General features: G+C 39.2%; 1 protein-coding gene and 1 pseudogene across 1 annotated transcript in view; both read right to left on the bottom strand.

Moving 5' to 3' along the window:
- The window catches only part of LOC102872769, a 21599-nt pseudogene extending 5125 nt beyond the window's left edge, over window positions 1-16474 (bottom strand).
- The window catches only part of TRAPPC12 (trafficking protein particle complex 12), a 169699-nt gene that overhangs the window by 49459 nt on the left and 95219 nt on the right, over window positions 1-25021 (bottom strand). The gene's annotated exons all lie outside the window — the stretch shown is intronic.

The following is a 25021-nucleotide window of genomic DNA, read 5'->3' as shown; positions in this document are numbered from 1 at the left end:
TGCTTGGAGTCAAGGATTCGGAAGCTTCAGCTGACATACTTTGGGCATGTTACAAGGAGGGACCATTCCTTGGAGAGGGATATCATGTTTGGCAGAGTGGAGGGACAGCGCAGGAGAGGAAGACCCTCGATGAGATGGATCAATTCCATGACTGGAGTAATGACAGTAGGTGTGTCAGACAATGAGGTTGGCACAGGATAGAGTGGGGATTAGAGCTCTTGTACATAGGGTCGCTATGAATCACAAGTGACTCAATGGCAAGTAACAACCAACAACAACAAATGAGGTCATCCAACATTTATGTTCTCGTGGTATTATTGTGTGCTGTTGGGTCGGAACCAACCCACAGCTGTTCCTCCAGTAGGTTCTCAGAGGCAGTTCATTGCACAGGAGATTGCCTATCTTTATCTTGTAGAGCAGCTGGTGGATTTGAACTGCATGCCTTAGGCATTACAGTGCAGCTTCTTACCACGACTACTAGGCCACCAGAACTCCACATCAGGATGGACTTATTAACTCAGGATAAAGTCTTCAACCTCCATTCAGACTACATAGTTACTGTGACTTCATTTTTCCTACTTGCTGAGTAATATACCAATGGACATATGCACCATATTTTATCTATTCATTTGCTGATGAACATTTAGATTTCTTCCACCCTTTAACTATTATAAACAGTGCTGCAAAGAGCACTGTTGTACGATCTTTGCTGAAGTCTTTTGAATATATACTTAGAATGTGAATTGTTGGGTCATATGCTAGTACCATTTTTAGGGTTTTTTAAAGCTTTTTTGTTTTTTATTGGTTTGTTTACAAAGTTCATATACATTGCATTTTACATAATTCTTCATTTAATTGTGTTTCATACCATGTTTCTCATGCTTTATATTTTATAAAATTAATCACCATGGACCTTGCCCATCATTACTCTGTATTTCACTTGGGTCCTTCCATTTACTAAACCCCACTTGAGGACTGTTACATTATTTTCTAAGAAAAACAAAGTATGTGATACATGATAATGATTACTTATTTTTGCAAAATATTAATCTTACACCTCAAGGAAACCACAAGGTTCTGTGGCCTCTTTTAATAGACAAAATACACCTCACACAACTGTCACTTTACAAAGTTTTTATGGTTTGGTTACACAAAAATGAGTTGTTTTCCTTAAAAGAAAAGAAGCTGTTGCCACTTTAACATAAGGAGTTTCTTTGTTTTGTTGGTTTTTTTAGGGGCATCAGGAAAAGGGAAAACATTTTATAAACCAAGACTATTTGCTTGGGAGAAAAATAATGTCACTCGAAAAAAGGTTATATTATAGTAGTGGGATTATGGACTTTAGACCATATAGCTTTGGGGGAAAAATATCCTTTTGCTTTTTATATCACTTTGTCAGTTAACATTTCCCTGAACTACCCATTCCCTCAAGAGGCAAGGTGTGCAGCACAATGAAGAAACCTTATTTGGTTTTTCATCTGCCTAGCTCTCTAGTTTATATGATTATGAGGATTAAAATAGACCTTTCCTCATCTGCTCAAGAGTCTTTTAGTAATATTCATTACTTAATAAAAGTTATAGAACAGTTTGATGTGAAGACAAAGGATTTTATTTGCCTCTCTCCACATCTAGCCCAAGTTAGCAGGAAACACATTTAGGTTTAAAAGAAGAGCCTCTAGGTGGTCTAAACTGGGTTAAAATTTTTTGCTTTTAGCTCATTTGTCTTTTTTTTATTTTCATCATCAAATATTTATTTAAAGATATATTCTGAAGTACAATTCTGAGTGCTAGAGACAGGATGAGATGAGATGAGATGAGATGAGATGAGATGAGATGAGATGAGATAGAGATAGAGATGAAAAAGAAAACCAGATAACACACAGGTTATTCAAATATCACACCAATTACTGATTTCAATTTTTCAGGTTCTTTTCTGACAATGATTTTAGTGTTTTGTTTTGTTTTTTTTACTTTCAATGAACATCTACAGAGATTTTGGAATTCCATTCCTTCATTGTTGCACTTTTCTCCCCACCCAACAGCCCCCCCCCTTCCAGTTCGCTCCTCTCCTTGAAAAGCAAAAGAAAAACTCCTTCATTGGGTACACAATCCCCACACACACCTCCACCCCAACCCCCGATTTTAGTTTTTTCTCTCTTCATAGTGACCTTTTCCTCTTTCTTGGATGATGTCCTTGATGGAACCCCACAACTTATCTGGTCTTTAATCATTGCTTTTTAATGCTTCAAACCTATTCTTTTAAAAAATTAATTAATTAAGACAGTTTTGTTGTTGTTGTTGTTACGTGCTGTTGAGTGCAACCCACAGTGACACAATGAAAAACAGATCTTAATTATTAATTAATTAAGTAAAATAGCATTCAGTTTGCTTTTAGCTCATTTGTCTTGTGATAACTGTATAAATAGGCACTGGTCAAAAAAATAAAATCTGGGTATTCCATTAAATTAACTTTCCTTCAGTTAGAAATGTGGCAAGTTAGCCATGGTGATGTGGTGGTTAAAGCACTGGAAATGCTATCTGAAAGGTCTACACTGTCAAGTCATAAGCTCATATGGGGGAGAAAGATGTGGCAGTTATTGTAAAGATCAGAGCTTTGGAAACCTTGCAGGGTTAATTCTAATTTGTCCTACATGGTCATGATGAGTCATTTGACTTAATGGCAATGAGTAATGAGACAGAAACGAGGAAAACAGAGAAAGGGTAAGAATCACAGAAGCAGCAAAGCAGATCTGAGCATGAATAGGTCTGAGCATCAGAATCACTTTGTCATCACATGGCTCTGATTTCCAGGTACCCAGAACACAACCATGCCCAATCATATGCCATTCTCAATCCACTTTGTGAGAGTCTTCCTCTCCTTCACAGACCCTCTTCTTTACTAAGCAACAGTGATAGCTTCCCTTCAGGGAGCTCTAGATTCTCAGCCATCAGGAATTGCACTGCCAACCCAAAGACAGGTGGTTTGAATTCACCAGCTGTTCTGTGGTAGAAAGAGGGGCAATTTCCTCCTATGCAATTTACTGCCTCTGAAACCTACTGGAGGGTCAGTCAGCTAAGGGTCAGTTCCAACTCAAGAGCACACAACAATAACAACAAGTAGTAGCTACTAATACTAGAGATGACTTTTCACTGACCCTCTTCTGTACCAAACACGATGCCTTTCTCCAAGGAAAACACTCACAGATGACCCTCCAGCAGACCTGCCAAGGCCGTAAATCACATGGCAGGAGATTGTCTATCTTTCTTCTTTGGAGTACCCAGTGGATTTGAACTGCCAGTGAGACCTGTCTTGTTATTCTCATTTTTAAGGAGCATTCTGTCTGCATTTTTTCCAAGGCAGATTTGTTCATTTTTCTAGAAGTCCATGGTATTTTACAAACTTTACGAACAAATGGAATTATTTCTTCTCTGGTCTTCTTTATTCACTACTTGGCTTTCACACACCTGTAAGGCGAAAGAACATACCACAGCTTGGGTCAAGCTCACCTTAGTCCTCAAAGTGACATCTCTGCTTCTGAATAAAAAAGTTGTTTTATTTTGCTCAGTTTAATACATCATTTTATTTCTTTACTATGGCTTCCATCGGTATTGACTATGGATCCAAATAAAATTAAATCCTTAAAAATGTCAATCTTTTAGTTGTAGGATTTTTGTTTTCTTTATGGTGAGGTGTAATTCATATAAGAGTGTGTAGTCTTTGATCTTCATCAATAAAGAGTCAAATCCTCTTACTTTCTGGAAAGGTTATATTGTCTGCATTTTGCAAGTTGTTAATGAGTTGTCTTCATTCCTAATGCTACATTCTAGTTCTTGTAGTCCAGCTTCTTGAATTACAGTTAAAAGGCATAACCTGGATGCACAACTGTATACTATCTCTTTGTTTTGCTTGAATGACTGTAATAGAAATGAGCATAAACAAGCTAAATAAACATTCTGATCTTTTTTAGGGTACATTTTAAAAACCTATTAATATGTTCTGACTGGTTAAGAAGTACATCCTTGAGAAGTGAATAGAAATAGTTCATAATTAGCATCTTTCATTGTTATTTATCCAGAGACAGTTGTCCAGACTTATAAAGTACTTGTATATTGATTTACAAAAGACTATTTCTACAAAGGAATGTGACAGAAACAATTCTAATCCTAAGCCTGAATTGTGTAGGAAATGGAGATATTGCAGGTAAAGCCTGCGATTCTTTAGTATGTAAATGTGGTTTGTTTTCTCTTCACTTCTTTTGTCACAGACTGAACAACCAGGGTCCAACCTAAATCGGAAACCAACCAGTAATCTTGTGTTTCCTTCCAAGGAGGATAACTACATGATGCAGCAAACTCAGTTCATTCTGCTAAATTAAGGGCATGTTTTCAGTCTCACAGGGCACAAACGGCTATTACACAGGATCCGCAGAATCAAGACAATGTTGTCATTTCTACTTAATTTGGTAAAAAAACCTCAAAGAAGGTGTTTTTCCAACTCCACTCAAAATAAGAAAGATGTTATAATCCAAGTAAAATGTGATATGACAGCGTACAAACCAACCCTAGTTTTAGTAGGTGTTAGTAAACTGTCTGTATGTCTCAGTAGAAAAAACTCTACCCAGAGAGGGAGTATATTTGCCTTGTTCACAGGTGTCTTCTATGCATCTAATGTTACCAACAGGAGAGGTACTCAACTGATGAATGCACGTTCCTGAAGAGACAAGTATAAGTGTGACTGTTTCAAATATTAGTTAAGAAACTAAGGTCAAGTCGGTGGTAAAATCAAAGGTAAGCAGTAGGACAGAGAGAAGACAAAGACTCCCATTTTGGGGTGTAGTTTTTTCCATAGAGCCGAGTGTCACTTGCTCCTTCTCTATGTGGTGATGGTAATTTCCCAAGTAGACCAGATAATTTTGTACTGCACGAGTAGGAAATGTATGCTTTCTATAGTTGGTTTGTAATTAAAATTTTGTGGTTTTAGGGGGGGAAAAATACCATGAAAAGATGTAGAGACTACTACTCAGTATTAAACCAATCACCTTGCACAACTGATGATTCTACTGCTAACAGAAAGGGCCAACTAGAGAGTCAAAGGATGGACAGCAGAGGACAACAAAATCGCTTTATATGTGATTTTTAAAAATTTCTGTATGGATTAGAAGTGATATATGATTGAATATTATGGTTAGTACAGGAATCCAGAATTAAGGTTACATAGAGAAGTGTACTCGGGGTGGTGGGTGGGGGACAAGGGATGTGGGAATTGTATACTAATGAAGGAATATTTTTTTTTCTTTTTCTCTTTGGAGGGGGGAGTGAGCTGGTGGGGAGGGGTGGGCAGGGAGAAAAATGCGGCAATGAATGAATGGAAATCCAAAACCTCTGTAAATGTCTATTAAAATTAATAAAAAAGGAAAAAGGAAAAAAAAACAGTTAAAAAAATTCTGTATGTTTTAAAAAAATAACATGCTTATCAAATGTTCAAACACTACAAAAGTGTGAACATATAAATAGTTTCTCTCACTTCACTCTCTTCAAAGTTCTAGAAAGTGCTAAGTCCTGTGGATTTTATTCAGTCTGTAGGCTTCTATGACATTTGTACAGGTTCTCTTCTCCTTCCAACTTATCCTTCTACTTTAATCTCCTGCTTCTAATGGCTAATTCTGATTTAAACTATTAATTATATGTTAGTAATGCCAAAATTTCCAGTGCTAATTATCTCTTGGAAACTTTAAAACTATGCATGTTTGTCTTTGATATAGGCTTTAGGTACCAAAAGTATCAATACATTCCGAACTGCTAACATTGAGGGCCATCATCTAGGAGAGCTGATTGGCTTAATATTTACTTCCTAAATGTGGCATCAGGATTGAATAAGACTCATCAATAACCTTTGTTATGTAGATGACACAATCTTGCTTGTTGAAAGTGAGGAGGACTTGAAGTACTTGCTGCAGAAGGTTAAACACCGCAGCCTTCAATATGGATTGCATCTCAATGTCAAGAAAACAAAGTTCCTCACCACTGGACCAAAAGGCAACATCATGATGGATGGAGAAAGCATTGAGACTGTAACTTATTTCATCTTACTTGGATCCACCATCAGTACACTCAGTACCAGCAGTCAGGAGATCAGAAGACATATTGCACTGGAAAGGTCTGTAGTCCAGGTCTTCTCCAAATTATTGAGGAGCACTGATGTTAGTATGAGGTCTAAGTTGCAGCTTTTTCAGGTCACGGTTTTTTCAATCATGTGCTCTACATCTGAGAGCGGAACAATGGCAAAATATGATAGAAGAATTGTACCTTTGACCTGTGGTGTTGGGGGAGAGTGCTGAAGATCTCATGGACTGTCAAAAGAACAGAGACATCTTGAAGAAAGTGCAGTCGGAGTGCCCCTTGGAGGAAGAGATGATGAAGTTTTGTCTCACATACTTTGGGCATGTTGCCAGTAGAGGAATGTCATGCTTGAGAAGGTGGCGGGGTATCAAGAGTGGAAGACAGTCAACCAGGTGGGTTGACACAGTGACTGCCGCAATGTGCTTGAGTATGCCATAGGCTATGAAAATGACATCAGACAGGGTTGTGTTCAGACAGGTTGTTTATAGGGTCACTATGAGTCATACTCAACTCGACAGCACCTAACAAAAATGAACATCCTACACTGTTCCTTATGATGCCATGTGCTTGGCCTGAAATTCCACCTCCCTACTCTTTTACACTCAGCTCTTCTATTAACTCCTAGGAAACACTTTGGCCCTCTAGGCAGCTGAAGCACTCCTTTGCTCTGTTCCGTAGGGAGAGTAAGATATATGTAAGATATGTCTCTATTATGATCTTACCATGTTATTTAAATACTGTTAATGTGTCTACTTGTCTATCTTCACTCAGTTACTCTTGTAGCTTATCGAGCATCTTTTTGTGGTAGCAAAGGCTGTGCAGTGGTAAGCAAGACAGCCTTTCACTTCATGGAGTCTTTGTTCTGATAGGAAAGTCAAACAAAAACTAAGAAAATGAAGAGCTAAATGTTAACGTTACCTATCAAGATGAGTTTGTATAAAAGGGGTATGGTTAAGCGCTCCACTGCTCAAAAAGTTATCCATTTAGACACCCCAGAAGCTCTGCATGAGAAAGATGTGGCTTTCTGCTTCTGTAAGGATCATAGCCTAGAGGACCTGACAAAGCAGTTCTAATCTTGTCACATGGGGTCGCTATGTGTCGGAAATGACTCCATGGTATCCAACCAATAGTGGAAGAAAGGAACCTAATGGGGGTCAGGGCAGGGAAGGCCACTCTGAGGATATGACACACAAGCTAAATCTATGAGGTAGTAAGGGCCACCCATGAACAGGGAGAGTATGCTAGGGGGAGAGGAAGCACAATGCTTCAAAAGACCTGAGACAGGGAAAGACTTAGTGGGTCCAAGGAAGTAAAAGAAGACCAGAGCAAGAAAAGCAAGAGAGAGGTGACATGAGTACTTAAGTGAGCTGGGTGCTGGCTGAATTTTTCAGAACTGTAGGCCGTGTTGTGTGTATACTGCTGAGTCTGAACCAACTCAGAGTTGACCTTCTAGTGGGCTTTCAGAGGCAATAAACTGCATGGGAGGATACGGCCCCTCTTTCACCTGCGGAGCGGCTGGTGGATTTGAGCTGGGTAAGTTTGTATTAGCACAATTCCTTACCGCTGGGTCACCAGCACTCCAATAGGCCATGGAGTAGGGCCAATTTTATTTGAAATTGAGAAGTCTCTAATGCAAACCAGTGAATGACAGGTTTTACAGAAATATTCTAAGAGTACTGTATACAGAAAAAAAAAAAAAAGCCAGGAACGGAAGAATAAAAGCTAAGTGCTCTATCTGAAAGTTGCGGCATTATTTAGGTATTTATTTTTATTAAATAAATACTAATGTAATAATTATCATGTGTTGGACACTGGTCTAGGTGCTTTACAGCTATTAACTTTTTTAATCCTTATAACTATTTGTTGAATAGCTATTATTACTATTCTTACCACTCAGATGAGAAACTGAGGCATTGCCATGTTAAGAAGTGGCTCTGGGTTCCCAAGCTAGTAAGTGGCAGAGCTAGGATTCGCACAAGATACATACAGTCTGTGCTTTGAATCACTGCATTCTGCAGTCTTCTGCAAAAGGGGAGAGCACATAATGGCATAAAGCTGACAGGACTTTGGACTACAATGGATGGGGCAAGAAAGTAGTGAGGGCAAGAAAAAAACAGAAGGATGATCCCTGGATTCCTTTCTTGAGCAACTAACTGGAGGATCATTCAGGAAAAAAGGAGCATGTTTTATTTACTTTTCCATTTGGAGAACTGAGTAAATCATACAGGAGGCAACAGAAAGTGAAAAGTCAGGGAGATAGCTTTGGATGTGCTCTAAGTTCTCAAGTGGAATCTGATGTCAGAAGGCTAGAAACTGCCTCCTGAGAAGGAAGCTAGTGGCCCACACTGCCAGCTGGGTGGGCAGAGGGGGAATGTTGCTGAGGCAGGGTTTACCTGTTTGTGAGCAGTGGGAGAGGAGACTGCAGAATAAAGTTAGTGATGGCTTGACCTCTATTCTGAGTCCCTCACATTCTGATGGCTCACATTTGATTTTGTCATCCCATGCTGCCTTTTGAAATCTTCTAATCAACTCTCTGGTATCTTGAGTTCTTCCTTGTGCTTTGGCTTCTCTGCGCTTATATTTTAATTTTAATATTTCTTTATTCTCATCCTTCCAGTAAGTTGTGAAAGACTTAGTATTATGTAATTTGAGAGGAATAAAATTAATGCTACATTAACTTTTAAATATTAAGTGGATCTTTGAAACTGCCAGTTGCCTCTAGAGCATTTTACAGATATATGGTGTTGCCATGGAGGAAAGTGAAAACTGTGATTCTGTGCTGAAATTTGGCATGTAGCCTGCCATGAAGCTTTTCAAGTTGAAAGGAAGGCCTCGTGGTGCATAAGAGACTGGAGCCAGTGAGTTAAAAAGCTGGAAAACGTCTATCTTCTATGTTGGTGGTGCTCAAACTGATGGAGGGTAATATAAGTCAGAATCAACTCCACAGTAATGGGTTTTGTTTTGTTATACATCATTAAAACGGCTCTAAGGCAATTAATCCAAGTGTTATCTCCACAAATTTCTTGACACACTGTTTAAAAGGTGGAGCCTAATTTACCTTCTTTTGCATGTGAGCTGGACTTAGTGAATTTCTTCTAATTGATGGCATCATGTGGAAGGAACCTTGTGTGACATATAAGACTAGGAGATATATATCTATATCTATATCTATATTTACTATATGTTGTTGTTATGTGCCATCGAGTTGCCTGCTACTCATAGCGACCCTATGTACAACAGCCCCAAACCCTGCTCTATCCTGTGCCAATATCACTGTTTCCAACACACCTCCCCCATTCCCCCAGTCACTGAATCAATCTACCTCATAAGAGTGTCTTCCTCTCCTGCGCTGTCCCTTCACCCTCCCAAGCATGATGTCCACCCCAAGGACTGGTCACTCCTTGCAACATGTCCCAAGTATGTCAGACGAAGCTTCAGAATCCTTTCTTCCTTAGAGCAGCCTGGTTTAATCTTCTCCAAGACGAACCTGTTCATTTCTTAGCAGTCCGTGGTATATTCAATACTATTCTCTAACACCACAGCTCAAAGGTATTAATTCTCCTTCTATCATCCCTAGCATTGTCCAGCTCTCTGATGCATAGAAAGTGCAAAGACCATGGCCTGTATAAGCTATATATGCTCTCTCTATATACTCTCTTTCTCTGCTCTCTATATGCGCTCCGTCACCCCACCCCAGCCCCGTCTGTAACATTCCTTTAGGTCCTGGTGTGTCCACTTGCTGTACAGAGGTAACTCATGGTTGCTCTGAAGCTGAACACTGTGACACTGATGTGTCATGTGCGTTAATGGTTACCTATGGCAGACAGTGTTTGGTGGAGCTCCCTGATTAAAACAAGCTTGTAAGCAGGAGTGGCATCCACTTCCATAACAGCTTGCCTCCAGAAACCCTATGAACCTGGAGAGAGGATGAAAGTCACACAAGTGTTGAGGACTTTCGTTCACAGGGTTGCTATGAGTCGCCTATGACTCGACAGCACTTAAGAACAACAACTATATACACACACACACACACACACACACACACACATAATAGAAATATATATTATAAATAGAAATATATATGTGTATGTATAAATAGAAATAATACAAGGTACTGTGACTTTCTCCTCTTTCTCTTGGGTTGCCCACTCTGCAGGAAGCCAGCTTCCATGTCATGAGAACCCTCATGGAGAGATCCCAGTTACAAGGAAATGGGGGAATCTTGACAAAACCAGCAAAATCTGGCAGGCATGTGAGTGAGCCACCTCAAAGGTCTGGTCCTAGCCAAACCTCTGAGGAGCTCTGGTGCCTAGTGATAAGCAGCTGTGCTGCAATCCCAAAGGTATGAGGTTCAAATGCTACAGCTGCTCCACAGGAAAAGGATGGCAAATCTCTTCTGTGTGACTTACTGCCTCTGAAAAGCAGGTGTCAGGTGAACTATGGGTCAGTTCTCACTTGATGGCACACAGCAGAAGCAACAACAATAACAATAGTCAAGATTTCAGATTATTGTAGCCCTAAGTGACATCTTGCCGGACTCTGAGAGACCCTGATAAAAACCCACTCTGCTGAAGAGCTCCTGAACGCCTGAGCTACAACAGTGGTGAGATAGTGAAAGATGACTGAGACATTTTAAAGTTATGCAATACATAGCTAACACACATGGTACCTCAAAGTTACTAAACAGTATTTTTGGTTGATTGTGCATGTCTACATGCCCTAAAACAATACAACAAAACCCCGCAGGTGGTTTGAAATGCAGTTTTTTATAACTCACATATTGTAAATCGGGGATTCCTTACATTCTGGTTTATATGCAGTTATGTGGTGAGGTGGCAGAACAAGATGTCCTCAGTCTATAACTGATGCTTTTTGTAGATAGGCTAGAAACTTCTCCATATAGACCTCCCACAGCCTATATGCTTCAAAAAAGACTGGGAGATTTCATTAGAAGTCTACATTGGAAACTGGTGCCTAAAAATCACTAGAGTATTTGATATTTTAAAATGGTAGTTGGCAACATCAGGATGGATGAAGAAGAGACTGAAACTGTTAACAGGTTTAGTTTGTTTGGCTCCACAGTCAACATTCTTGGCACCAGCCAGAAAATTAAAATTAAAAGATGTATTGTGATGGGAAAGTCTGCTGTTAAGGACCTCTCCAAAGTACTGCAGAACAATGGTGTCACTCTGGAGACTCAAGTGCATGTGACACAGGCCATGGTCTTTGCAATCACTTTCTATGCGTCAGAGAGCTGGACAACGACTGGGTAGAGGATAGAAGGAGAATTGATGGCTTTGAGCTGTGGTGCTGGAGAAGAGTATTGAGAATACAATGGACTGCAAGGAAAACAAACAGATTGTTCCTGGAGAGGGTTAAACCAAGCTGCTCCTTGGAGGCAAGGATTTTGAAACTTTGTCTCATATACTTTGGACAGGTTACAAGGAGGGACCAATTGTTGGAGAGGGACATCATGTTTGGGAGGGTGGAGGGACAGCACAGGAGAGGCTGATCCTCTATGAGGTGGACTGATTTGGTGACTGGGGTAATGGGGGTAGGTGTGTCTGAGACCATGAGACTGGCACAGGATAGAGTAGGGTTTAGAGCTGTTGTACATAGGGTCGCTATGAGTCACAGGCAACTGGATGGCAACACAACAACAACAACAACAGGAGTTCAGAATCAGTATGTTTGTGATGACCCCAAGCCTCTGTACTTCTCAAAATGTTCAGGCAATCTCGGTGATTTGCAGGCAATGTTCTTGAGCACTGTGGAGTACAAACTGACTCACAGGTGACCCACCAGTGGGTTTACAGAGGCAGTAAGTCACACAAGAGGAGAATGCTCATCTTCCTCCTGCTGGTGAACTTTTGGTTGGTAGTACAATTCTTTACTACTAAGTTACCAGAACTCCTTAGCTAATAGTCACACTAAAGCTTTCTTTAGAAAGCAATTGTTGGCCTTGTCCTTTTAGCTGGCATGGGTTGCAGGACTGAGGTGGTGTAGCTTTAGGGAACTGGTTTTATCCATGAGTCATCCTAGCATATGGATCGCTGGGAAGTTGACTTGTGGACTCACTAAAGTGGATCTATGTTAATCAAAATTAAAGATCAGACCACTTGGAACCTGCTGAGCCCTCAATGTAGTTCCTAGAGAATCCTTTGAAAGGAGGTTTCCCCAAAGTTAAAATGAGTTTTTTTAGAGTTGCACTAATTATTAAATACTATATACCAGTCATTGTGCTATGGCACTATATGTATTATTGATTACTTCCTCCCAAGAAAGTGAAAGATTACTTACTTACAAATGAAGCTGAGACTTCCTTTCACTTAACTAGTAAATGTCAGATTCATGATTTGGATATTTTTACCCAGTTTTACCCTAAAGTCCATCTCACAATCACTGACTGCCTAAGCAATACGTCTTTGAACCACCACCACCAAAAATCTCTTTGCAGATTGAGTAAATTTCCACAGTAATAGAGAATGCAGTGGAAAATAAGGGAAAGAATGCAGAACTGGTGATCATTTTATCATGCGAAGTGCCTATTTTCCTTCTGCTAGCATCCATGCTTCCAGGCTAGATCATTTGCTAACTTCTGTTGTTCACGTTTGGTGCATCTGATTTTATTCTAAGTTAAGTTTCTGAGTGACATTCTTAAATACATACATGCCCGGTGCTTGCAATGATGCAATTTGGAAATTTCAAAAGCTATATCACAATAGAAATTATGATACTGATCTTCATGGCAAACCACGATGACAATGAACATTCCTGTCTGCTTTTCCTGCTTTAGTATTCTGAGCACACAACAAGGTGCTAGGAGCAGAAACCTCAATGGCAAAGGGCAGATATGCTGACTTGATTGAGGAAGCAAAAGGCATCCTCACTATATCTTTCAATTACTTCTCTCCACTTGCCAATCATTCCCATCTTATCTGATTAAGCCACAATCAATTCGTTCTCTGCTGGAGCAGCAGAAAAGTAGGGCAACTGAACTGTCTGGGTCAGCTGAGGCACTCGCAGTGACCTGGACATTTCCAGCATACTGATGGCAGCGCACCTGATGTGCTTCCTGACAGCTAGCTAGCCAGTGAGATGACTGGCAAGGACAGCTCTTTCTCATATTCTTCACTTTGTTTACAAATAAAACAGAAAAACTGAGTCTTCTCATTTGTCAGAAATCCTTTTTAGAAAGAAAAAGATATACCAGGGGGTGCAGGGGGATGTTGCAGACCCATAATCATTATCTTATTAATAATCACCCAGAAAGAAATAAAAACATACAGAGATGTTTTTCCAATGTGCACAAAAATATATCCTACTCTGTCTCCTTTAACTGTAGGGTGAATCTCTAAAGAAGTACTTCTTTTAACTTGGTACCCTCAATCAAACTAAATTGGGGTAGGTGGAAGTTACATAAATTGAAGGTCAGGATGGAGTTGAACTTGAAACTACACTGGGCCACATCTGATTAGCGATGAATTAAACCTCAAGCTACTTTGGCATCACACTTAAAGATTCTATCTAATTATGCAAATAGCTTTTAGAAAGGTATTCACTTCACTTTACTCTTTTCTCAAGTGGTTTGCAAAGCTCTCTTAGAACTTTGAGGCAAAGGCTATCTGGAGGGATACAAAGCTTGGAAAAGGAGTAGAAATCGGTGGATAATGCCAACTGCCAGTTATTATTTTTTTGAAACCATGCAACATGAACAATTTATTTCAAATAATGGTAATTCTATCTAGACAAACAGTTATTTCCTAGATGGTCATTACTTGCCACCTAGTAATTCAAGGACGGTGGGTGAAAGCAATAACATGGACGACTCCATGGAATTCCAGAGCACTTAACTTTGTTCATGTAAATCAAACACCTAAACAAAGCAGAAGTGGTTCCAACAGAACAAGGGGTTACTGTAAGGTTTAAAATCAGGAAAGGTAGCATCTAGTTGTGCCTTTCTCCATATTTATTCAGTATGTATGCTGAGCAAATAATTTGTGAAGCTGGACCACATGAAGAAGAATATGGCATCAGGATTGGAGGAAAACTCATTAACAACTGGCATCATACAGATGACACAATCTTGCTTTAATGAGGTCAAGCCATGAAGTCATGAAGATCTAAAACTCTGAAGAAGATTAAAAAACTACATATACTTTTCAATATCAATTATATCTCAACATCACGACAAAAATACTCACATCTACACCAAATAGGCAACAATAATAAATGGATAATAGACTGAGGTCATGGATTTAATTTTACTTGAATTCATGTCAGAAGCAGTCAAGAAATAAAAAAGGTGTATCACACTGGACAAATGTACTCTGAAAGAGAGCAAGACTATCAATTGAAAGACTAAGATGCACCTGACTCAAGCCATGGTCTTTTCAATTGCTTCATATACATGTGAAAGTTGGACAATGAATAAGGAAGACTAAGGAAGAAGTGATGACTTTGACTTGTGGTGTGGTGGAGAGTACTGAATATACCATGGACTAGTAAAAGAACAAACCAACCTATCTTGGACTTAATATAATCTACAATCAAGATACTTTCTGGTTTTAAGGATGGTGAAACTTTGTTTCACACACTTTGGGTATGATATTAGGAGGCACCTGTCCTTAGAAAAGGACATAAGGCTGGGAAAAGTGAAAGGTCTGCAAAGACCCTCAACGAGATGGATTGACATAGTGACTGCAATGGCAGACTTGAGCATGGGGTAGACTGTGAGGACGGTACAGGATAGGGCAAGGTTTGCATATGCTGTTCACAGGGTCTCTCTGAGTCAAACCCATGGCACTTAACAAAAATGACATAGACTATTCTGCAAAGATCCTGAGTGAGGCTTTATTAACATATGGATGTGTTTTCCATCAATATATATTAACCATTTGTTGAGATCCTACTGTAATCACTATAGGCTGGTTTTGAAAATGAATATATTATAGCTCAACGTGGTTCAATGGGAGATTACAATCTCTGCACCTCCTCTGAGAAACTGAAGGATCACACTGCAAAGAGCATAGTCTGGCCCAACTGGGATGAGTACAATTGGGTGGCAGGTGTTTGCTTCTCCTTTACCCCCAACTGTTACTGTACCCTCATCACATAACTTATTACTTTGGCTGGTTTTTTTTCCACTGGGGAAACCCATGCTGGGAACTGAACCTGAGATGTGACTTTTGCTGGAGTCACAATTAGCAGACAGCAGGGCTGTAGATGCATTTACACAAGTGGCAAATATAGTAATTTTCTAAGTAACCTGAATTGCCTTGGCTTTATTATTAAAGGTTAAAAACCTTGAGCTGTCTTAATATGATTTTTTAAATTTATTTATCCCCTTCTGAAACATTTGATTCTTAAACCATTCCTGACTGCTAGCCTGAAAAAAACTAAAGACTCCTAGTAGATGCCCATGCAATCAATGAACATAAATGAAATAGAGCGTTCTTTGGGGAATAGAAACTGAGTAACTTGCCTATGTCTTTTTTCTTCTTTTTTTGGTAACACCAATGATAGTTTTATAGAATGTCCCTATGGGTCTAGGATCAACATTAAGGCCACTTTTCAGCTGACTGACTCTCCTTGTCTGTCCATGTCTTTCTCTGTAAGAGGAGTGGCTTTCAAGGTGCTAATGACTGTAATCTGAGTTTGTTCTAGGTCAATGGCAGCTACTTAAAGTTATTAAGCAAAATTGCTACTGTAATGACTTCCTGAATCAGCCTGATGTATTTTGATAGTACCACCTCTGAATTCAGGAAAGAGGCAACAGATGAAAGATGAATACATGAGGAAGGTAAATCAAAGCACGAGGAATTAGTGGGAAATGTCACTGAAAGCATTCTTAACCAATTTATTTTCTCCTTAATTATTTGTGAAGTCTTCTCTGCACTTTCTGAAAGCAGCTTTTGGTAGAAGTGAATGCAACTGGTAATCACTAAGATTTTTGGTACTATCAATGTGACATGATAAGACAAAAGTTTGGAACCACAACTTGACAAAGACATTAGAAAATACATTTTTTGGGGGGAGAGGAAGACTGAGTTTTACAAATAAGTAGTAGCTAAGAATGACATTTCTAAAGCAGTATGATCTGAGTTCTAATCAAGGTCCACAACTAATGAACTGTCATATGCTGTGTAATACTCTGAGGTTCAGTTTCTTCACTTGTAAAATTTGGTATAAAAATATCACCTTACATAGCTGTGAACATGTGGTAATTAGGACACATTGATGGCTAACATCACTTTTTGCTAACCTCAACTTTGCCATCAAAATCATCATCATTTAACACAGTAAGTTGAGGTATGAATACTGTTGCTTCTGCACTTGGGTAGGGACTAAGCATGGTGTAATTGGTGGTGCAGTGGTTAAGTATTCAGTTGCTCCTTCAAGGGTTAGCAGTTTGAACTCACCAGACAGGCAAGAGTGAAAGATGTAGTAGGGTGTTTCTGTAAAGTTTTACCACCTTGAAAGCCCTATGGAGTGGGCCTTCTCCGTTCCACATGGTTGTATGAACCAGAACTGACAATGGCAATGGAGTTGGGTTTTTTTGGGGCGGGGGGCGTAGAGTGGGGTGGAGGTGAAGGGTGAAGAAGGATTAACAAAAGAGGAAAAAAATATAGTCCATCTAAGACAAACTCTTATCAAGATATTCTTTGACTGAAATCCTTCTAAGTATTTTTCTTGAGTTATGAATAAATAAAAAAACTGAGACTTTTAATTCTACATAGAGTCTTAGATATTTTTTTCAGAGTATCCTAACATTTAAAATTGGGAACCTGGGAACTGATGGTCATGCCAAAGGTCTCACCTAAATATCCAATTCTCTTAACTTCAATTCACTAAATCAGTATTGTAACAATAATGGTACAATGGCTTTTATGGCTCTAGTTTTTTTCACTGCTTGATGAAATGCATTTTAACATTAACTGAACTTTCTATTTTTTACTTTTGGATGACAATGATGAATGGATGCCAAAAAAAAAAAAAGGCCGATTGAAACAAACATTGTCTATAAGATTGTAAACCCACAGACAAAACTCACATTTTGTCCACTACTAAATTGTTAGCATGTGCTACATGTTGTTGTTGTTGTGTACTGTTAAGTCAGAACCAACCCACAGCTGACCCTCCAATGGGTTTTCAGAGGCAGTTAACTGCACAGGAGGAGACTGCCCATCCTTCTCTCGCAGAGCGGCTGGTGGCTTAGAACTGCATGCTTTTGGGACTGCAGTGCAGCTTCTTGACACTAGGCCACCAGTGCTCATTGTACTACATATTGTTGTGATTTTACCATTGAGTCAAAACCCACCTTTAGTTGATCTTTTGGTGAATTTTCAGAGGCAGTTAATCACATGGGAGGAGACGGCCCATCTTTCTCCTGCAGAGCAGCTGTACATTTGAACAGCGTGCTTTCAGATACATGAAGCTCTGGTGGCCTACTACTGGTAAGAAGCTATGAGCTTTCAGATTGTAGTGCAACTTCTTACCAGTAGTAGGCCACCAGAGCTTCATGTATCATATGCTGTTATGCTGTCAAGTACAACTTACAGTGACCTTATGAACAAAAGATCTGAATACTGTTCTATCCTGTGCCATCCTCATACTTCGCTGACCTTCCACCCTTCCTACATCATGTCTTTCTAAAAGGAAAAGTCCCTCCTAGCAACATGCACAAAGTATGTGAGGTGAAGCCTGATCATTCTTGCCTCCAAGGAGCACTCTAGCTGTACTCTCTCCAAGATATGTCTGTTAGTTGTTTTGGGTGTCCATGGGATGTTCAGACTTTTCTTTAACACAACAGCTCAAAGGCATCAATTCTTTTTCTGCCATCCTTATTCACTGTCCAGCTCTCAGATGCATAGCAAGTAACCAGAAAGGCTGTGGCCTGAATCAGACACACCTTAGTCCTCAAACTGACACCATTACTCCTCAATAATTTGGAGAGGTCCCTAAAAGCATATTTTCCCAGTGCAATGTGTCTCTTCCTATTTCCTGACTTCCAGGTAGTAAGGGTGTTAATTGTAGATTCAAGCAAGATGAAGCTGTTGACAGTTTCAATTTCCTCTCCATCCACTATGACACTGCTTACTGGTCCAGTGGTAATAATCTTTATTTTTCTTGACAATGAGATGCAATACACATTGAAGGCTCCATTCCTTGATCTTCTGCAATAAGTGCTTCATACAGCAAGTGCTGTACCACATGTTGTTGTTGTTAAATGCTGTCAAGTCATAGGCGACTTACAGAGACCCTACAAACAAAAGACCTGAACACTTGTATAACTTTCTTTGTTTCTCCAAGTTCATAGGGTTTCCAGAGGCAAGCTATTTCGGAGGTGGATGCTACTCCTGCTTCAGAGCTTATTTTAATCAGGGAGCACCTCCAAATACTGTCTGCCATGGGTCACATTTGGCACATCAGAGTCACAGTGTTAAGCATAACAGCAACCACAAGTTACCTCTGTACAGCAAATCGACAGATCAGTGCTATACCACCTAGAAGAATGTTTGACCCAAAACAATTAAAAGTAGGCCTGCGGTTCATAGATTAAAATCACCCACCTTTGGCTTGGTAGCATCACTTTCTGTCCATTAGGCCAACTGAGCTCTTTTTATGTTGTTGTTAAATGGCCACTGAGTCATAGGTGACTCATAGTGACTTTATGAATGAATAACATACCTGAACACTTCTATAACTTTCTTAATTTTTCCAAGTTCAGAGGGTTTCCAGAGGCAAGCTATAGTAGTTGCTAAATAAATAAAAATCTGATATCTTAACAAATAATAAGTCCAAATAGATTTGTCCTGAGATAAGAGTTGTGAGGTCAGAGACAAATCAACCTAAGCTCTAAAGTGACTAACACTGGTCTTCATCTTGAGCCAGTCTAAACACAAAATCAGTCTGGAAGAGTAAAGATTGTTCCAAAAGGTAATAGGGACCCTATAATGGCAAGGAAATAGAAACAAAGTCTAAGGATTAGATTTCTTATCTTTCAGGAGTGATAGAAAAATTTAAGATTGACTAATGTATGACCATGCTCTAGGTCTGTCTTTCTCTTTTTAAAAACGTTAGGTATACCACGCTAGTACTAATGCTTACTTTTGAGGAGAAGTCAAGTTTAAGTATTATTAACATGTTGCCGTAAATGACGGCAAGTGTTTCTAAGCACGGTCGTCAATATAAAAAGTGAGCGGCAACATGTTAACCATGAAAACTCTTTTGTCTGAAGACCAAAACAGCATCTCTTGCCCAGTTCAGTTACCGGTTTTATTTTTTTCTCCAAGAGTGGTATAAATTGCTGTTTATTAAATTAAACACAAGAATGCTGGCGTACACTTGGACTCATGTCATAAGAAAAACTATCTTTAAATATCAGAGCTATATGAAACGTGGTGATAAATTCACATTATGAAAAACCTTGAAGCCTGAAACCAATTAAAGGAGTAAGAGATACACAACTCACATTTATTCACAGACAGCAGCTTTCCTACACTATTTAACTTCTTATCTCCCTTTCTCTCTTTCAAAACTGTGTCCACATAAGATAGATATTTCTATGGTGTGACTGTACTAAACCTGCTCCATCTCTTCTCCCTACTTTGAGCTATCAACAGTCATTACTGTTTAAGTACTTTAGGTAAACTAAGTAAAAATGGCCTGGAACAGTAACTGTGGGAAGATCTGATTGCTTAACCCAACTTTTTCCCTTAATTGCCCCATGATTAAAACTTAGGACATTTTGCATGCAGGGACCAGTCCTTGGAGAGGGATGTCATGCTTGGGAGGGTAAAGGGACAGTGTAGGAAAGGAAGACCCTCAATGAGATGGATTGATTCTGTCCCTGGGGTTATGAGGGTAGGTGTGTCAGAGATAATAAGATTGGCACGGGGTAGAACAGGGTTTGGGCTATTGTTTATAGGGTCGTTATGAGTCGCAGGCGACTTGACGGCACATAACAACAGCAATGACAACAACAATCCTTTAACTATTCTATTATGCATGGAAGAAACAATACTAAAAGTATGAATACATCTAGGAAAACTTACCCACCAAGCTATTTCATTTATTTGACCTTGCCACCTGCAAACCACCCTAAGACTCAGAAACTTTTCTCCCTAATAGTGTAAACTTTTCCTCCAATATGTTTTAGAGATAAATGAGAAACACAGTTTTAAAAAACCATCTGCTTAGAGTTTCTAAGGTCACTGATTTCTAATTCCTCACCTTTAAGTTGTCTGCTTCCTATTTCTGAAAAGCGTTTATTGAGATTCAAGAGAAAAAGGTGTTATAATATTTTAAAGAAGGTTGATAACATTATTTTCCCATCAACCAATCAAATGATAAGAAAGTAAACAGCTTTTTCCTTTTTCCTTTTAAGTTGCATAACTGAAAAATGGAAACCGAAAATCTAGGGATACAAAGATACCTAAGATACCTGTTTATGTTTTGTACAGGTAAACATATATAAAATTAAGGAAGGCCATTTGCTTCCTTGCTTGTTAATACTGATGAAAATGCCACTCACTCATTACTGTTGAGTTGGAACCAGTGGCTTAGTGGCAAGATGCTGTGCTGCAATCCTGAAGGCATGCAGTTCGAGGGTACCAGCTGCTCCGTGGGAGGATGGGCAATTTCCTGTGCAATTAACTACTCCTGAAAACCTGCTGGAGGGTCAACTATGGGTCAGTTCTGACTCTACGGCACACAACAACAACAACCCACAGGTATTTAGAGGCTGTAAATTGTATAGAAGAAAAATTTCTGTTTTTCTTCTACAGAGCAGCCAATGAATTTGAACCACCTACCTTTGGGTTAGCAGTGCAACTCCTTACTCACTAGGCCACTATCTTGGAATTAGAGAAATTTTCTTAAAGAATAAATAAGAGTTGAACCCTTTAAGAAGTAAACACTTGTTTCAGAATGTAAATACTATATAGTCAGAACTGACTGAAAATCTGTAGAAGACATTTAAAAGGAGATATATCTAAGCCTTTATAATCAAGTACAAGGATAAGAATGGTAGCGAGTCCCTTTCAAAGGAAAAGAAAGTCGTTTTGTCTTAAAGTGAAATGTCTAGTTGTATCAAAATATGAAATATAACAAATAATAGCTTGAAGGTATGTACCAAGTTGTAAAGAGTACATATATTAGGAAATGTATGTTTTATACCTTGGTTTGTAATTCCAGAAAATGTGTTTAGGGGGAAAAAAAGGGAAAGAAATGTTTTGCATAATCTTAAAGCCAAGTGGACCAAGTGTAGTGTTTTATACTGGTATGATTATGATTAACACTAATAGTTTCGTAGAAGTAATAAGATAAAGTGAAGCTCCAATACCAGACCCTGAATGACTGAAGAAAGCTGCAACTATAAATGGTTGAAACCACCCACATTAAAAGGTGGTCTGTCACAACCAAATGGATCTGGACCTGAATATAAAACTACTACCAGAAAATAACTGATCTGTTAGACCACACGAAGAAGTAGATACACTGAACAGAAAGAAGTAATGCTTGCTGTTGTTTTTATGTGTCATCAAATTAAGTATAACTCATAGTGACCCTTTGAACAAGAGATCTGGATTGTGCCATCTTTTCTATCTCTGATATACTTGAGCCTATTGTTACAGTCACAATTTCAATTTATCCACCTTGTTGAGAGTCTTCATATGTTGACCTTCCGCCTTTCAAAGCATGATGTCCTCTTGGAAGAGTTCTTGGAAGAACTGGCCCCTCCTACCAGTATGTATGTGAGATGAAGTTTCACCATCCTTACTTTCAAGAAGCATCCTAGTCATACTTTCTCCAAGATAGACTTGTTTGGTTTTTTGGCAGTCCAAGTTATATTCAATATTTTTCTCTAGCACCACAACTCAAAGTCATCCCCTTATTAGTAGAAATTTTATTCTGTTGCTTAGTTTTGTTTCTGCTTTTCAATCTTACACAAAGAAGATATCCTACAGGGAAAAATCAAGTTTGGCATTGTTGCATGTAAATGTAAACACTATTTTACTTTTGGTTTTTAGTTCCTATTTATTTAACCTGCTTGTTACGTTTGCTTCTACCATACTCCACTATATCCAATTACGGTTGATGGTTATGCAAGGATTCTAACTCTTACCAGGTAAGGAACCTGCCAACCTATGCAAATCATTAATGCTGGCTGTAAGAGATTTATTTCTACTCTGCAAGGCAGGCCAATGACCTGATGTCAGCATTAAGGAATTACAGAATAGGAGATCTCTACTCCTGCTTCTCATAAATAATTATGAGTATGAAACAGACTGGCTAAGGCTGGCAAGAATCCAAGAACACTCCAACCTCCATTTTTCTAACCTTGCTTTATTGTTTCCTTGTGACCTTAAGCCAAACAATGGCAGACCACTCTGTTTTTAAAGACTAAAGTGCGCGCGCGCACACACACACACACACACACACACACACACACACACACACCCACCCCTTGGAACATAGAACAACTGCCCACAAGGCTTACTAGTTCCTCATAAGATGTTTTTTAGAACCATTAGCTTGAGCCAATTTCCTAAGCATCCTCAATACTTTCCACAATGACCAATGAGTTACCTTCCATAAATGGGAGAAAGAATGAAGTTCACTTGGCAGAACACAAACCAGTACAACAGGAAGTTGTGTATGTGTGATATTGTATATGCCAAACAATTCCAATGGATTTCATCTTAAGTATTAACTGTGTACCCACGTGATCTCCACAACTTTGCCCCGGCATCTCCAAGATGTTACTGTTATGTACCATGGAGTCAGAACCAATTCATTACTGACCCTCTAGTGGGTTTTCAGAGGCAGGAAATCACACATCAGGAGACTGTCCATCCTTCTCCTGTGTGGAGCAGCTGGCAGATTCGAACCATGTGCCTCAGGGTTGGCAGCATAATTCCCAACCACTGAGCTCCCTGAGCTAATAATGAATAAATATGAAGCCCTTTCCCATTATGGTTCTCAAAAAAAGAATGAGTTAAAAGAAGGAATAAGACAAATATAATCTTATTTTTGAAAAATGTTATAAGGCACCTAATTTTATCAATTGGGGAGCTCTGGTGGTTTTGCTGTTTTAGGTGCCATTGAGTATAGTACAACTTCATAGTGACGCTATGAACAAAAGATCTAATCCCTGTCCTGTCCTGTGCCATCCTCACAATCTGCGACATACCTGAGCCCATTGTTGTAGTCATCGTGTCAACCCATCTTGTTGAGGGCCTTCCTCTCTTTTGCACAGTCTCCACTTTTCCAAGCATGATGTCCTTTTCCAAGGAATAGTTTCTCCTAAGCAACCTGCCCATAGTATGTGAGATGAAACTTTGTCATCCTTGCCTCCAAGGAGCACCCTGGCTGCAATCTTCCTAGGATGGATCTGCTTGTTCTTTCAGCAGTCTATTATGGGATAGCCAGTACTTTTCTCCAATCCATAACTCAAAGACTTCAGTCATCCTTATTCATTTACAGGCTCTCAGATGCATAGCAACTTAGGAACAAAACCCAAAGGTCTGAATCATGCACACCTTCATCTTCAAACTAACATCATTCTTCCTCAGTAATTTGGAGTGGTCCCTCACAGTGGACTTGCCCAGTGTCTCCAGAGCTCCTGATCGCTGCTGCCAAGAGTGTTGATGATATTGCTTATTAGTCCAGTGGTATAAATTTTTATCTTCTTGAAAGCTGAAATGCAAGTCATGTTGAAGGCTGTAGTCTTTGATCTTCTTCAGCAAGCATTTTAAGGAACTGCACTGCTAATGCAAAGGCATACGGTTCAAATTCACCAGCCGCTCCACAGAAGAGGAACAATCTCCTCCCATTTGATTTACTGCCTCTGAAAACCCATTAGAGGGCCAGCTATTGGTCATTTCTGACTTGATGGTACACATTATCATCAATAGCAACAGTAACAATTTTATCTATTGGTGGTTATTAGCATGTCAATGAACTTCCACATAAATGATTTTATTTAAACTATACTATAGTTTAAGAATCTTAGTGGCATAGAAGTGAAAATAATTGGTTACTAAGCAGGAGATCTATGGTTTGAACTTACTAGACATTTCTAAGGAAAAAGATGTGCCAATTTACTCCATAAAGATTTACAGGTTTAGAAACCCTATTAGGCAGTTTTGCTCTACCCTACAGAGTTCCGAGGAGTATGAATTGATTTGATGGTAGGGGGTTCACCTACGGTGTGACACTGTGAGGAAGATGGAAAGGTAATATTACTTTTGTCCTGAAAGCAAAGAATCTAAGAATGTAGGGTTGTCCAGTGTGTAAATAGCAAAGATTTAAAATTCGTCATTTCTACTTAATGTATATAATTTGATCTTTTGTTGCTATACCAGTTTGGGGATTTCCACATAAGCTACTTCACAATTAAATAATTTAGCAAACACTTCTGAACTTTATATTGATTACTAGTGAATAAGTTAGTACTACAAATGACAGTCATTACACAGTATAATTTGCTTTGCTTCTCCAAAAATCTTATCCATCATCTCTTTAAATACTGCCCCAATGTCTGTTTGACATACATACTCAAATATTTTTTGAATGTTTGAATGATATATTGTTGTTGTTATGTGCCATCAAGTTGCCTGTAACTCATAGCAACCCTATGCACAACAGCCCTAAACCCAACTCTATCCCGTGCCAATCTCACTGTCTCCGACACACCTACACACATTACCCTAGTCACTGAATCAATCCATCTCACCGAGGGTCTTCCTCTCCTGCGCTGTCCCTCCACCCTCCCAAGCATGATGTCCTTCTCCAAGGACTTACAACATGTCCAAAGTATGTCACACGAAGCTTCAGAATGCTTGCCTCCAAGGAGCAGCCTGGCATCACTCTCTCCAAGATGAACCTGTTTGTT

This window comes from Elephantulus edwardii, unplaced genomic scaffold, assembly GCF_000299155.1.
Source record: "Elephantulus edwardii isolate Elephantulus edwardi_28Jun2011 unplaced genomic scaffold, EleEdw1.0 scaffold00025, whole genome shotgun sequence".
Taxonomy (NCBI): Eukaryota; Metazoa; Chordata; class Mammalia; order Macroscelidea; family Macroscelididae; genus Elephantulus; species Elephantulus edwardii.
This window is presented reverse-complemented; position numbering and strand designations above follow the sequence as displayed.